The 14,233-nt window shown below is 40.6% G+C and overlaps 1 long non-coding RNA gene across 1 annotated transcript in view; it reads right to left on the reverse strand.

Annotated features, from left to right (window-relative positions):
* Nucleotides 1-489: 489 nt before the first annotated feature.
* Nucleotides 490-14,233, reverse strand: part of LOC142664146 (uncharacterized) — a 31,881-nt gene continuing 18,137 nt past the window's right edge. Inside the window, exon 4 of the long non-coding RNA XR_012851209.1 lies at nt 490-562. This is a non-coding gene — a long non-coding RNA (uncharacterized LOC142664146). The remainder of the gene's footprint in view (nt 563-14,233) is intronic.

Genomic DNA, 14,233 nt, shown 5'->3' on the forward strand with positions numbered 1-14,233 from the left:
TAGTCTTATGTAGTTGTTTGTAGTCTGCAAACACTGTTAAGTATAGTTCAACAGAAAATACCCTTATTTTTTCACACAGTGCTGTAAAGCACTACAGCAAATGTTGGCGCTACATAAAAAAAAAAGGTTATTATTATCTGTACAGTGATATAGTCCACATTATGTTGTGTGAGAACTTCCTTTAGGTTTTAAGCTACATCATGTTTACTCTATAAGGTATGCATAGGTTGAAGTCACATCCGGGCAGTGGTGCCAAATAGCACCACTTCCAAATAGGTGGACCATTGTCAATGCCGGGTTATAGTTTAGCACAGATGTTGCATTGAAGCCCATGAGCTCTAAAAAGGCACCAGACCCTTAACAAACTTTGCATAAATCAATACTATAAGCGCATATAACAAACTTTGTTATATATCACAGAGAAAATTGCCTCTTTCTCCACTTATCATGCTCCTTTTCTTCCCCATCTCCCGCCTAACTGTTCACTTACTCGGAATTTACTGCTTTCTTCGTCTTGTCTTGGAGAAGATGGACTATCACTGAGGGATCAGGCTACAGCTGCCTATAGAAATGTATGGAGAGGGGAGGAATAAGCACAAGCAGAGTGAGAGAGGCAGAGAAATACACTGCTACAGCTTCTAGTAAGTGTTATATCTCACACTAGTGCTCAGTGACGGACTGGAATTCCTCCGGCACACCAGAGGAAATGAATCTGAGGGCCCACCGTCCATCTATATAGAACATGTACATGTCCACTTTTAACCCGTTAGTGACCGCCAATACGCCTTTTAACGGCGGCCACTAACGGGCTTTATTTTGATGCATATGCCTTTTTACGGCACTGCATCAGGATAAGTATACAGAGCAGGGAGCCGTCAAATCTCCCTGCTCTCAGCTGCTAGACGTAGCTGAGGGCTGGGGGCGTCCCTGCTCTGCCGTGTGAGATCGATATAAGTATCGATCTCACATGTTTAACCCCTCAGATGCGGTGCGCAATAGCGAGCACCGCATCTGAATGGTTTTGGAGAGAGGGACGGAGCTCCCTCTCTCTCCCACCGACACCCGGCGATAAGAGCGCCGAGTGTCTGTGTCTTCTATGGCAGCCAGGGGCCTAATAAAGGCCACCAGGTCTGCCTGTCATGAATGCCTGCCTCATGAATGCCTCTGGCATGATCAGCAGATGCCTGTCCGTTTTAAACGGACAGGCAGTAATACACTGCAATACAAAAGTATTGCAGTGTATTATAAATGTAATCGGACAATCGCATAGTGAAGTCCCCTAGTGGGACTAGTAAAAAAGTAAAAAAAAAGTTTAATAAAGTTAATTTTTAAAAAAAAATTGAAAAAAAATGAAAAACCCAGCTTTTCCCCTTACAAAATGCTTTACTATTAAAAAACCAAAATAAATTAAAAAAAGATACGTATATTTGGTATCGCCGCGTCCGTAACGACCCCGACTACAAATCTATTACATTATTTAACCCGCACGGTGAACGCCGTAAAAAATGTAATAAAAAACTATGGAAAAATTGCTGTTTTCTGTGAATCCTGACTTAAAATTTTTTAATAAAAAGTGATCAAAAAGTCGCATCTACTCCAAAATGGTACCAATAAAAACGACAAGTCTTCCCGCAAAAAAAAAGCCCTCATACAACTGCATCGGCGGAACAATAAAAACGTTACGGCCATTCAAACATGTAGACACAAAAACAAATAATTTTGAAAAAAAAGTGTTTTTCCTGTGTAAAAGTAGTAAAACATACAAAAACTATACAAATTTGGTATCATTGCAATCGTAACAACCCGCTGAATAAAGTTATTGTGTTATTTATATCACACGGTAAACGGCGTAGATTTAAGACGCGAAAAAGCGTGGCAAACTTTTCAGGTTTTTTTCTATTCCCCCCCAAAAAAAGTTAATAAAAGTTAATCAATAAATAATATGTACCTCAAAATGGTGCTATTAAAAAATACAACTTGTCCCGCAAAAAACAAGACCTTATACAGCTATGTTGACGCAAAAATAAAAGAGTTATAGCTCTTGGAATGCGACGATGGAAAAACGTAAAAAATTGCTTGGTCATTAAGGTTTAAAATAGGCTGGTCATTAAGGGGTTAATCGCATCATAGTCCTTGTTGTTATCATTGTACACATAGGATATTTAATCAATAAAGTCTTATAGGTAATGTGTGAATAATCCCATAAGAAATAGACCCTAGTGGCAATTGATTGACTCCAAAGATCTTCAAATGGGGTTGTCTTCTGCAGGACATTTAAGGCCCATTATTGTGTTAATACTTGGGCCCACCGGAGGATCCTCTGGTTCTTTGGTGTGCCAGTCCGACCCTACTAGTGATGGATTCACAGCTACACTGCTTATTACTGCTGTATAACCCCTCCATGTTCCTGCTTCTATATATGTGATAGATAGAGACTGGAGAGCAGGATTTTCCTCTTCTCGGTGTGCAGTGTATAGAAGACATCACCACCTGTAATACTGTATTTATAGTTGGATACCCATTAAATAATATGTAATCGCTCTGAAGGTACAGTTGATTATTAGAAAAGACGTATCCTACGTATATCTTAAAAACAATATTAGTACAAAGTAAACTAACCAAGAACTCTGCCAGGTAGATGTGAAGCCCAATGCCAAGCCTCTACATACTCATCTTCAAAGGCACATTATATCTATCTATTTAAAAAAAATAGTAAGCAAGCGCCTACTTTATTATGATAAGCAGGTACCTACTTAGTTGTTAAACTTATATGACAGTTTGCAGTCAATGTCGGGCAGTATGTTGATAAATCCAGTCCAATCCTCCATCTTTTTCAATTTGGAGATGATAGGCACCATTTCACTTTTTGGCTCCTGCAGCAAATACTTAGAAGAACCCTTGATTGGTATCATGGCTTCACCACTAGGGTGCAGTGGCCATTTTGCTTACTCTCTGGTCCTGGGGGGGAAATGATGGTTGCTTAATTCCACACAAAGCCCCTTCTAGTGAATGTGATGTCCCTCAAATTCCGGTCTTCTTAGGACTGTGGTCATCTGGAGGTTTGACCCAAATGGCTGCTTATTCTGAAGGACTCTCTAATGAATAATGACAATGGGATACTCTAATTTCTACTGGAGGTCTCCTTTATTTCAAGTTTTATTTTAGAAGTCACCTTGAACCTCTAGTAAATCCTAACTTAGACAAATAAAGGCTAATACAGGGACAAAGCTATAGGGGTTGCGGAGGTAGCAGTCGCACGCCGGCCCTGGTGCTTGTGGGGCCCAAAGACCGTTCTGCCACATAAAAAACTAGTATTATAAATGGCACTTAGGTGGTGGGGCCCTGTTACAGAATTTACCTTGGGGCCTGGGAACTTCAATTTTTGCCTCTGGGTACATACACAGTGATGATAACTCCAGATCCCCTGCATTCGATTAGAAGGCACTTCCCTCACAGATACAAGAATAGAAATTAAACTTATTTTTGTACTTTTGTCCTTTGTCTGACAATTGTATTTAAATATTTAAGAGCTCTGGAACAACTTTTAAGGAAGTAGAGAAGACAAACAAAGAAATAAAATAACAATTAACCATTTTCTTCCTAGATCGTCCATAGAAGTACACAAACAAGGTGATTTGCCTGAGGGCTCGAAAAGCTACCTGAGATTGACGTACATTATCTGGTGGGAAAGGCCGAGCGCCGTGCACCTCAATGCACTTGGGGCCCTTCACATCAAAGTGGATATATGTGTTTGTGGATTCTGAAATAAATCATTTAGCATTTGATCCACTTACATAGAAACTTTACTTCACATATCCTGTAGACAATCACTAATTCTTTCCTATGGTGTGAGGGTATGACAGTATGCAGGAAGGCTTGGAGGTCTATATATATATATTCTTTAAAAATGTAAAACTTTATTAAGATAGTTTGAAAAACACCAACAGGACTTGAAATATCACTTTCAAGTAGTAGGTGGCATTAAATAAGATGTACTATGTAAGGGCCCTTTTACAAGGATCAATGATCGGGAGAATTAGTGTAAACAGGGCAGTTAGTGAGTCGGCTGATCGGATCATTTATGTGGCCAAAAAAATTGTCGCTAATCAGTAGCAAATCTCTTTGTGTAAACCGGGGATGCAAAATGTATGAGGACGTAGAATCAAATCAACGATTATTCGTCCCCATACTGTCAATGAAGCAAACTAGCGCCAATCGACATGCTGTATTGTTGAGCTCTATTTCGATCCACTGTCCTGAGAGAATTGTTAGATCAACCAATTTCCTTGGAGGAAATACAAAACGGCTATTTCGATAAACAAGTCACCTGGTATTGATGGGATCCCTTTGGAAGTGTATAGGGAATATAAGATGTATTTCTTCAGATATTGCAGATGTGCAGCTTTTGCCTTGTTAAGAGGGCCCTATTGGAATCTATGAAGGAGGCATTGATTGGGCTTATGTTAAAGCCTGATGAGAATCCGCTTCTGGCAAAGTCCTGAAGACCTATTACCTTGATCAATTGTGATCGTAAATTATTGGCCAAGGTCCTTCTCGACAAGACTTAATAAAGTTATTGCTTGACTGGTCCATTATGACAAATGTGGTTTTATGTCAGGTGAATTGGGTTAATCAATGCGTCAAAACAGTTTAACTCTATTGAATGGAAATTGTTTTGGGTTGTGTTAGGGAAATTCAGCTTTGGTCATAATTTTATTTCTTGAATAAAGTTTTAGTATGCAGATCCAAAGACCATGGTGATTATTAATTGGGAAATATCCCTTCTTTTTGGTCTATCCAGAGGGACATAGCAGGTGTAAAGGGTTTGCCTGACACAGGTTCTGTGTCGACGCCCGGGGTTAATCAGCCTTCATCAGCTCCAAGGTCTGCTAGAGTGACGCGATCTGTTACCACTCAGGCTTGCAGGCTGAGGAGAGGGAGAACCTATCACAGCTTGGCCTAACGGTTCTAGCTCCCGCCCTTGGTCTATTTATACCCTCACTTGCAGCATTTTCCTTGCCTGTGATTCTCTTGTTTCCTGGCTCTGCTATTCCTGCTATTTACCTGATTGACCGCTGTAACTTTTTGACCCTGGCTTGCCTGACTAGTCTACTGCTCTGTTTTGCTACTACGTACTCTCCTGGTTTGATTCGGCTCGTTCACCACTGCCTGTTGCTCACGGTTTTCCGTGGACAACTGCCCCTACTCCCCTTTGCTTCTGTGTGCCCTTGTCTTGTGTTGTCTGTCTTGCACTTATTGAGCCAGTTGTACGCCGTCACTTAGGACGGGCCGTGCAAGTAGGCAGGGACTGAGTTGCGGGTAGATTAGGGCTAACCTGTCGTCTCCCTACCCCGATTCATTACAGCAGGGTTGTTCCCTATCCCCCCTTCTTTTTGCGCTGGCTATCGAGCCTTTTGCATTCATTATTAAAACGAAGAGAGATAGAGGGATTTAGGCAATATTACAAAAGCTATTCTGATTAGTATGAATATCTGTAAAGGATCTGCCAGACACAGCTTCTGTGTCGACGCCCGTGGTTAATCAGTCTGCATCTGCTCTGAGGTCTGATAGAGTGACTCGATCTGCTACCACTCAGGCTGGTAGGCTGAGGAGTGGGAGAACCTATTACAGCCTGGCTAGATGGAGCTAGCTCCCGCCCTCGGTGTATTTATACCTTCATTTCCTGCTATTCCTTTGCCTGTGATTCTGTCTGGTTTCCTGGCTCTGCTGTTCCTGCTAGTACTATTGACCTCTGCTTCTAATTGACCTTGGCTTTACTGACTACTCTCCTGCTCTGCGTTTGGTACCTCATACACTCCTGGTTTGACTCGGCTCGTTCACTACTCTTGTTGCTCACGGTGTTGCCGTGGGCAACTGTACCATTTCCCTTAGCTTCTGTGTACCCTTGTCTGTTTGTCTGTCGTTCACTTATTGAGCGTAGGGACCGTCGCCCAATTGTACGCCGTCGCCTAGGATGGGCCGTGCAAGTAGGCAGGGACTGAGTGGCGGGTAGATTAGGGCTCCCCTGTCTGTCTCCCTACCCCGACATTGCAATATCTTTGATAAATTTGGTTATTTTGCTTTTTAATAAATTGGCAGTAGTCTCTTCTGTTTCCAATTGACCCAGTTGCATATTCTTTGGATACTCCACTTCAGGATATTGAGTATAATTCATCCTTCAAATATTTGGAAGTCATGGTCTCTAGAAGGGTCCTAGTCTATATTTAAATGTAATCCCTCTTATTCATAGACTAGGAGTCAAAGTTTAACGTTGAAGCATCTTCCAATATCAATGACATCAATGGTGTGGCACCCAGCGTCGTGTCTCTCCTTTACTCCGCTCTGCTCGCGGTCTCCCATTCCTCTGGTGCTCTCTTCCTGGCTCTCTCTGCTGCCTTTAGGGAACACGTGCACTGACCTCTCTGCTCTTAAAGGGCTAGCGCATGCCAAATTATACCCATCTTTCCTTTGTATAACAGGGTACCTCCCGCATTACTCCATTCCTGAGCAATTAGGTTCCATACTCTACCTTGTTAGTGGTATTAACATGAGGCTTGGATTTGGATTTTCTGTTATCGACCCTGCCTGAACGTGACCTCACCTGTTTGCTGCCTGCCATCACCTCTGACTTTACTAACCGCGAGTAAACGTCTATCGCCTGCCCTATGCTAGTATCAGACCCTACTAAATCTTGCCTGATGAACCTTTCCTGTCCACGTCGACTGTTGACAACAGAGACTACTCTGGAAGTAGCAACCAGGGGAAGGGTAAAGGGTGAACACCTAGCTATTCCTTAGACTTCGCTCACTAGTTTAGCTCTATGCCAAAACCGTTGGCAACATAATGGGTTCATACCATCCTCTGTAGGCCCTGTAATAGTCATTCATTTTACGGACCCTTTGACAGTTATTATTCCTATAGTAATATATAATCTACATTTGGATCCATTTCCTCTCACAATCTCACATGCCAATAATCATTCATTCTAAGCCTCTGCTTATTTTTCTGTTGATCTATGCAAAGATATCATCCGATCCTCATTCTTAAAATCCTAATCTTCCACATCATGCATGGGAAACTAATTTCCTCCCCGTTCTTAAGGATTGGTAAAGAATATTTTGAGAAATTGACACCAAGCTTAACATTCAATTATATAACCAAACAGATTAACAGTATTTCTAAAATAAAAAATATTATAAATTATCCTCTAATCAGGATAATGTCTGTTTCCAAAAGATAAGTACAGAAAATGCTATTTTTTTTTTATAACATATAATTATATACTGTCTCAGAATATTGCAAATATATAGCAGAGCTATACATGACCCTTATTGCAATTAACTGTCAATATAATGATAATGTAATGAATGCAGCATGAAAGACTATCTATCTATCTATCTCAAAAATCTATATATCTAATACAATAAGTAAAAAAAATAATACTAATAGATACAAATAAAGGAAATCAGAGCATCACCAAATAATAATAGTCAATGGTAGGTGCAGAACCCACGATTTGTAGCCTGCAATCCTTAGGTAAGCATTAATAAGAAAATAGGCAGCACTCAAAAAAATCAGTAAAAAAAAGTTTGGAATTAAGTTTGACCTTTTTCAAGCCTTTCCTGGGCACAAGGACTGAGCACTTGCTCACACGTAACGTTATTGCTTCAGAAAATTTCTGCAGCATTTCCGCTAAAACTAGCAGACACTCCTGTGGTTTTTACTGCAGAAAATGGTGCGGATTTTGCTGCGTTATTTTCAAGTCTGTGTGTAAAGGATCTGCCAGGCACAGCTTCTGTGTAAACGCCCATAGGTAATCAGTCTGCACCTGCTTCTATGTCTGTGAGACTGACTCCATCTTCCACCACTCAGGATGGCAGGCTTAGGAGTGGGAGAGCCTATCGCAGCCTGGCCAGACGGAGCTAGCTCCCGCCCTTTTTATACCTGCCTTTCCTGTTCCTCCTTGCTTGTGATTCTTCTCGTTTGGTTTCCTGGCCCTGCTGCAGCTTCTGAACTATTTGACCCTGCTTCATACTGACCCTGGCTTACTGACTACTCTCCTGCTCTGCGTTTGGTACCTCGTACACTCCTGGTTTGACTCGACTTGTTCACTACTCTCCTGCTCTGCGTTTGGTACCTCGTACACTCCTGTTTTGACTCGGCTCGTTCACCACTCTTGTAGCTCACGGTGTTGCCGTGGGCAACTGCCCCATTTCACTTAGCTTCTGTGTACCCTTGTCTGTTTGTCTGTCATGCACTTACTGAGCGTAGGGACCGTCGCCCAGTTGTACCCCGTCGCCTAGGGCGGTTCGTTGCAAGTAGGCAGGGACTGAGTGGCGGATAGATTAGGGCTCACTTGTCTGTTTCCCTACCCCCATCATTACACTGTGAGATGGTGACATTTCCTCTGAAAAATGCAGCAATTCCATCCACTTTCTGCAGCAGGAATTGACATGCTGCGAAACAAAAACAAAAAAGAACTGCAGGTGAATTTCTGGACGGAAATTTTACACAGCGTGTGGATGAGATTTGTTAAATCTCACCCTCTACCCTGCTACTGTATTCCGCTGCATATTTTCCGTCCTCAATTCCGGACAGAATATACGCAGCAATTCTGTTACGTGCGGACAAGCCCTAATACGTCCTTAGTTCTTGTGTCCAGGAAAGGCTTGAAAAAGGTCCTCAACACAAGGACTGAAACGTTGCACGTGGGCTAATAAAGTCCAGACTTTTTTTTACTTATTTTTTGGATCGCTGCCTATTTTCTTATTAATGCATACCTAAGGATTGCAGGCTACAAGTCGTGGGTTCTGCACCTACCATTGACTATTATTATTTGGTGCTGCTCTTATTTCCTTTATTTCTATCTATCTATCTGCCTCATATTTATCTATCACTATGAATAAAAATAACACAAAATATAGTTTTTTAGATCATTCCAAAATGTTCAGCCTCATACCATGATAAAAAGTTTTTCATAAACAACACCTACAAAGTTCTAAACCTATTAACACCTAAAGTCCTTTTCAGATGGATACCAGGCGCAAAATACAGTGTCAAGTTCTGTACATTGAGGGCTTAATAGCCACTAGTTTAACCCTTTGTGCTCTTATAGATGCCCTTGTTTTATTTCTACTATACTTTTGAACCAACATCTCTGTGTCTACTCTATGCAGGGGAATCCAGAAGTCCCTTCGAGACAACCACTGTCTATTCAGATTGTTTTTTCCTGTTGAGCTGTAAACTAAACTATGAAAACTAGGGCAGATAAAATGTATTACAAATGATTAGAAGAATTGTGATTAGAAGAACACAATTTTTATATTATTACCCCCAATTTGTTTAACCCCTTCCTGACAGTTGACGTATCAATACGTCATAGCCAGGTAGGGGAAATACGGAGCGGGCTCCTGGGCTGAGCCAGCTCCATACAATGCGGGTGTTGGCTGCATGTCACAGCCGACACTTCACAGTAACGAGCGGGATTGCGCTTGAAAGCGATTACGCTCGTTTAACCCATTAAATGTGACTGCAGCATTTAAATAGTTGGAAAGAGGGGGCGACCCCCTCTAGCAGCTCATCGCGCCCCCTCTTCCGCAATGCACTGGGGTGGCGATGGTTGCTATGGCAGCCTGGCGGCCTAATGAAGGCCCCCAGGTCTGATCTTTGTGTTCTGGCAGAGCTTAAAAAAAAGCCTTTCAGAAAGACGATATACTGCAATACATTAGTGCAGTATACAGTGCAAGCGATCAAACAATCGCTGGTTGAAGTCCCCTAGGGGGACTAATACAAAAAATAAAAATCAGTGAAATAAAGTTATTTTTTTATGTCCAAAAAAAAAATATTGATAGTTCAAAAAAAAACCCTTTTGCAATTTTCCCCTTAGAACATTGTAAAAAAAATAATAAATAAACATAATTGGTATCGCCGCATCCGTAAAAGTCTGTATTATTACAATCATTATTTAACCCGCACGGTGAACGCCATAAAAAAAATTAAATGCCAGTATCGCTATTTTTTGGTCACCTCATCTCCCACAAAAAATGAAATAAAAAATGATAAAAACCAGATATGTACCCCAAAATAAGCCCTCATACCACTTAATCAATAGAAAAATAAAAAAGTTATGACTACATTTTATTTTTCACAGTTTTTTCTGTGTAAAAGTAGTAAAATATAAAAAAAACTAATATAAATTTGGTATCGCCGTGATCGTATTAACCCACAGAATAAATATTAACATGTTGTTTTAATTGCAGGGGAGATTCCGTAAAAACGAAGTGCAAAAAACAAGAGGGAATCGTAGTTTTTTTTATTTTCTACCCCAAAAATACTTTTTTGTCCTGTTTCCTAGTACATTATATGGTACAATAAATGGTGCTACAAAAAACTACAACTCGCCCTGCAAAAATCAAACCCTCATAGGACTATATCGACGGAAAAATGAAAAAGTTATGGCTTTTGGAAGGTGGGGAGGAAAAAGTGAAAATCTGAAAAATGGCTGCAAGGGGTTAAAATTTGTATACCTCCCCAATAATAATAATAAAAAAACAAAAAACTGCATCACATCTCACAATGTCGAAAGTCTGGATGTGGGTAACATGCCGAAATTGAATGTAATCCTATATAACCTGTGTAGTATATTATACAAGCCAACTCTACAGATCTCTGGTGGTTACTCATGACTTAACGTTAAGCTTTCTATTGCATATATGGAGCAAGTGAAATTTGGAAGACAAGTTGTAGGGAGTGACATGTATGAGGCTCACTTTACGTGACATCATCTCGTAGTGTGCCAAACCAAGTTCTTTCTTACATAGAGACAGATCTCACACCCATGTCACAGGTTCACCCTGACAATTCTGCCCATGCATATTAGGACAGACATAAAATCAGTCACACGACCTCCCCACCCCCCACCAGGACAATAATCAAAGAAAAATGACTATCATGCTTAGCCGTACCAACAAAAAATGTAATATCCTAAGATAAACTTCTATGTAGTTATGTCATGCTGAAGGGGACAAGATCTTCGGAACAATGACAAAGGGTCTTTAGATGAATAAACAATGATTTCTGTGGATGGGTTCATAGGGGCTACTTAGATCTGGAGGGGTTTTCTGTCTTCTTAGCAGCCCCAGGCACAGTCCTGCTATTTTGGTCTATAGTATGTGTAGCCAATATGCAATCATTTTCAGCTGTGGATCATTTTAGAGAGTGGCAGGTGAAGCTACAGTCATCTGTCAAGTGACAATAACAGAGTGTCTCACATAATTTCAGAAGGCCACCGTGCATCACTTTGATAAATACATTTATTTCCTCCCCCTCAATGAAGAAAAATAAGACTGTTGTGAAGTCTGAAGTAGCTTTCGAGTTCAGGTATTGGATTTAGGCTTGTCTAACTATTGCTAATCTTTGTAGTCTGCATTTACATAATTGGAGAAGATAGACGGGTTCCAGCTGGAGTTTGATATGCCGGAGCGCTTAGAGAACAATAGGAGAGAATTAAAAAAGAAGCATTGGATTCTTTCCTTGGAATTACTAAAAAAAGTTGCTCCAGAATTATGTGGACTAGGAGTGTAGCTAGGAGTGGGAGGCAGGGCGTGTGGGGTTCCAGGATGGGGTGCCAACAAGCCACACTGCCTTGCCCAGCGTATTTAGATACAGGGCAGCAAGACAAATCTCTGACCCAGGTAAAGGAAAAGAACACTCCAGGTAATACTAATGCTCTGCATTATGCCTAGTGCAGGGATTTAGGGGGCGGAGCATGACACAAGAATTCTCTTTTTGGTGTTCCCTGTATCATGCCCTACCCTTTTAGGTCCAGTACTAGGCATAACGCAGGGTATCTGTTTTGCCCAGAGTGTTCCTTTAACAGTTGTGAGTGGCAGTCTGGAATGACTTCACTTTATTACTTTTATGATGATATATACTACTGCCCTATCCTCCTCTACCTTATTCTATCATATTATTTGATGATATGTCCTGCTACCAGACCCTCTATTACCATGGGATAGGTCCTACTACCTATTATTTTCCTGCAATTATGTTATGGTGATGTCCTTCCGCCCTACACTCCTCCTCTATGGATGTCCTTCTATCTTATACTTCTCCACTATTGCTATGGTCAGAAGTCCTATCACCCCAAACACCCCCTCTATTATCATTATGGTGAAAACTCCTTCTACCCTATACATGACAACCATCTTTATCATAGTGATCTCATACTACTCTACATTCCGACTCCATTATGGATTTGGTCATGCATTCCCTAGCTGCCCCCAACACTATGCGCCTTAAACATGTGTCTAGTTTACTTATAAGTACATAGTTGTTAATATTTTTCATTTAGTTTGCTAATTGTTATAGTATTTTTTACACACACACACACACACACACACACACACACACACACATATATATATATATATATATATATATATATATATATATATATATACTAAAATAAATGATGTTCTTTTTCATTCATATTGCATGGTCTTATCTATCGGTAAGTAAAACTACTGGCGGAATATAATTTACCATCTTAATTTTATAAAGGCATTCAGGAATTCTGTTATAAAACATGGACACCCAAAAATAAAAGACTTTAAATTAGCTTTTTACCTAGAAGAATAAGTAGAGAAGCAACAGCTTAGCCATAATGTATTGCTGTAAGTAATGCTCCAGACCCAGGAGAGAAGGAATTATACTCCTATTAGGAAGTGACCTTTTAGACAGGTAGAAACGCTAATCCAATCAATTAGTCCCAAATACACAATACTTTCTTGTTAACCCCCTTCCAAAAATAGATAATTTGTTTTATTACTGAAATCAGTAGTACGGGAAATTCATCCCTCTCTTGTTGTGGCACCTCTGAAACTTGGCAGTGATCAAAGTGTGCCTTGTTTAATGAGGGCATGAGAGATTGAAAAGCGGAGATCCTCTTCTGCTATCATCAGTGCAGGCTCCAAGGTTATTCTGCTCCGAAGGAAAGTTTGCAACACAAACGTACATGTATTTGCTTACTTTACGTATTTGTTTTATTTCTGTGCTAGTTTGATTTAAAGGTTGTGTGAGATAAGAAAACAAGGGGCTTTTTTACAGTTTTGTCTATGGCTTGTGTCTGGTATTGCAGCTCATCAAGGGAATAGGACTGACCTGCAATACCAGTCGCAACCTATGTTCAAGTGTGGAGCTATTTCTAGAAAAAAGAAACAGACACTTTTTCATACAACCCCTTTAAGACTCGGGCTACTCTGCAACTATAGACAGATAGTAATGCACCTCATGCAAAGTTTAATGAGGACTACATTCATTGGCATATCACTCAACACAATGTAAGCGTCCCAATGCCAATGCTTATGGATGGCAAGTGGCAACAGTTCCAGTTCCAGTGACTGCAGCATTTTTGCATCCAGATAATTAATTAGGTGATCATAGTGCTGTGGGGGTGAGAGGAGTACATTCAGGGTGGTCTAAGGGCCAGTCTCCAGAGGGTACCGGATGTTGTGAGGAGCGCACCACAATCTTCTGTTTTATTTTGTAATGGCGGACAAACATTTTAAAGGCATACATGTTGTAAGGTGTGGTCTGCTAAATGGACAGAGACTAAAATTATAGACAAATTTACTATTCAAAATGTGCCAGAATTCTAGCTTAAATTTTGGCAAAAAAAATATGGCACAAAGTAATCCAACGTGTAGGTGGTATAATGAAGGGAAAATTTCTAGCCTGTCGAAATGCGATAAATTTATCATACATGCATGAACCACTTTGAGACATTTGACACATCTTCTGTCTGACTGGCCTAAGGGTCCTATTACACCTGCCAATATGGGCCATAACAATAAGCTCCGATCAATGAGACAACTCGTTGATCGGTGCTCGTTTGGTCCTTTCACAAGGAGCTATGGTCAGTAATGTATGGAAACGAGCGATCATTACTACGATCGCTCGTCCCATGCATTTCCATCAATAATAATTACAACAATAATATTTCTTGCAGCATAAACAATACGATCAGCCGATCATCGGCTGATTACTGCCCTGTTGACACAGGGCAATGATCGGGAATGAGCGATTATATGAACGCTCGTTTGCCCGATCATTGGCCCGTGTAAAAGGGCCTTAAGCTTATACCCTCTAAAACTCAGACAGTATTAGTAAATCAGCCTCATTGTGCACCTATTGACTCCTAAAAGGTAAATCCAGTAGTAGTGGTGATGGGCTG

The sequence above is a fragment of the Rhinoderma darwinii genome, chromosome 11, assembly GCF_050947455.1.
Source record: "Rhinoderma darwinii isolate aRhiDar2 chromosome 11, aRhiDar2.hap1, whole genome shotgun sequence".
Taxonomy (NCBI): Eukaryota; Metazoa; Chordata; class Amphibia; order Anura; family Rhinodermatidae; genus Rhinoderma; species Rhinoderma darwinii.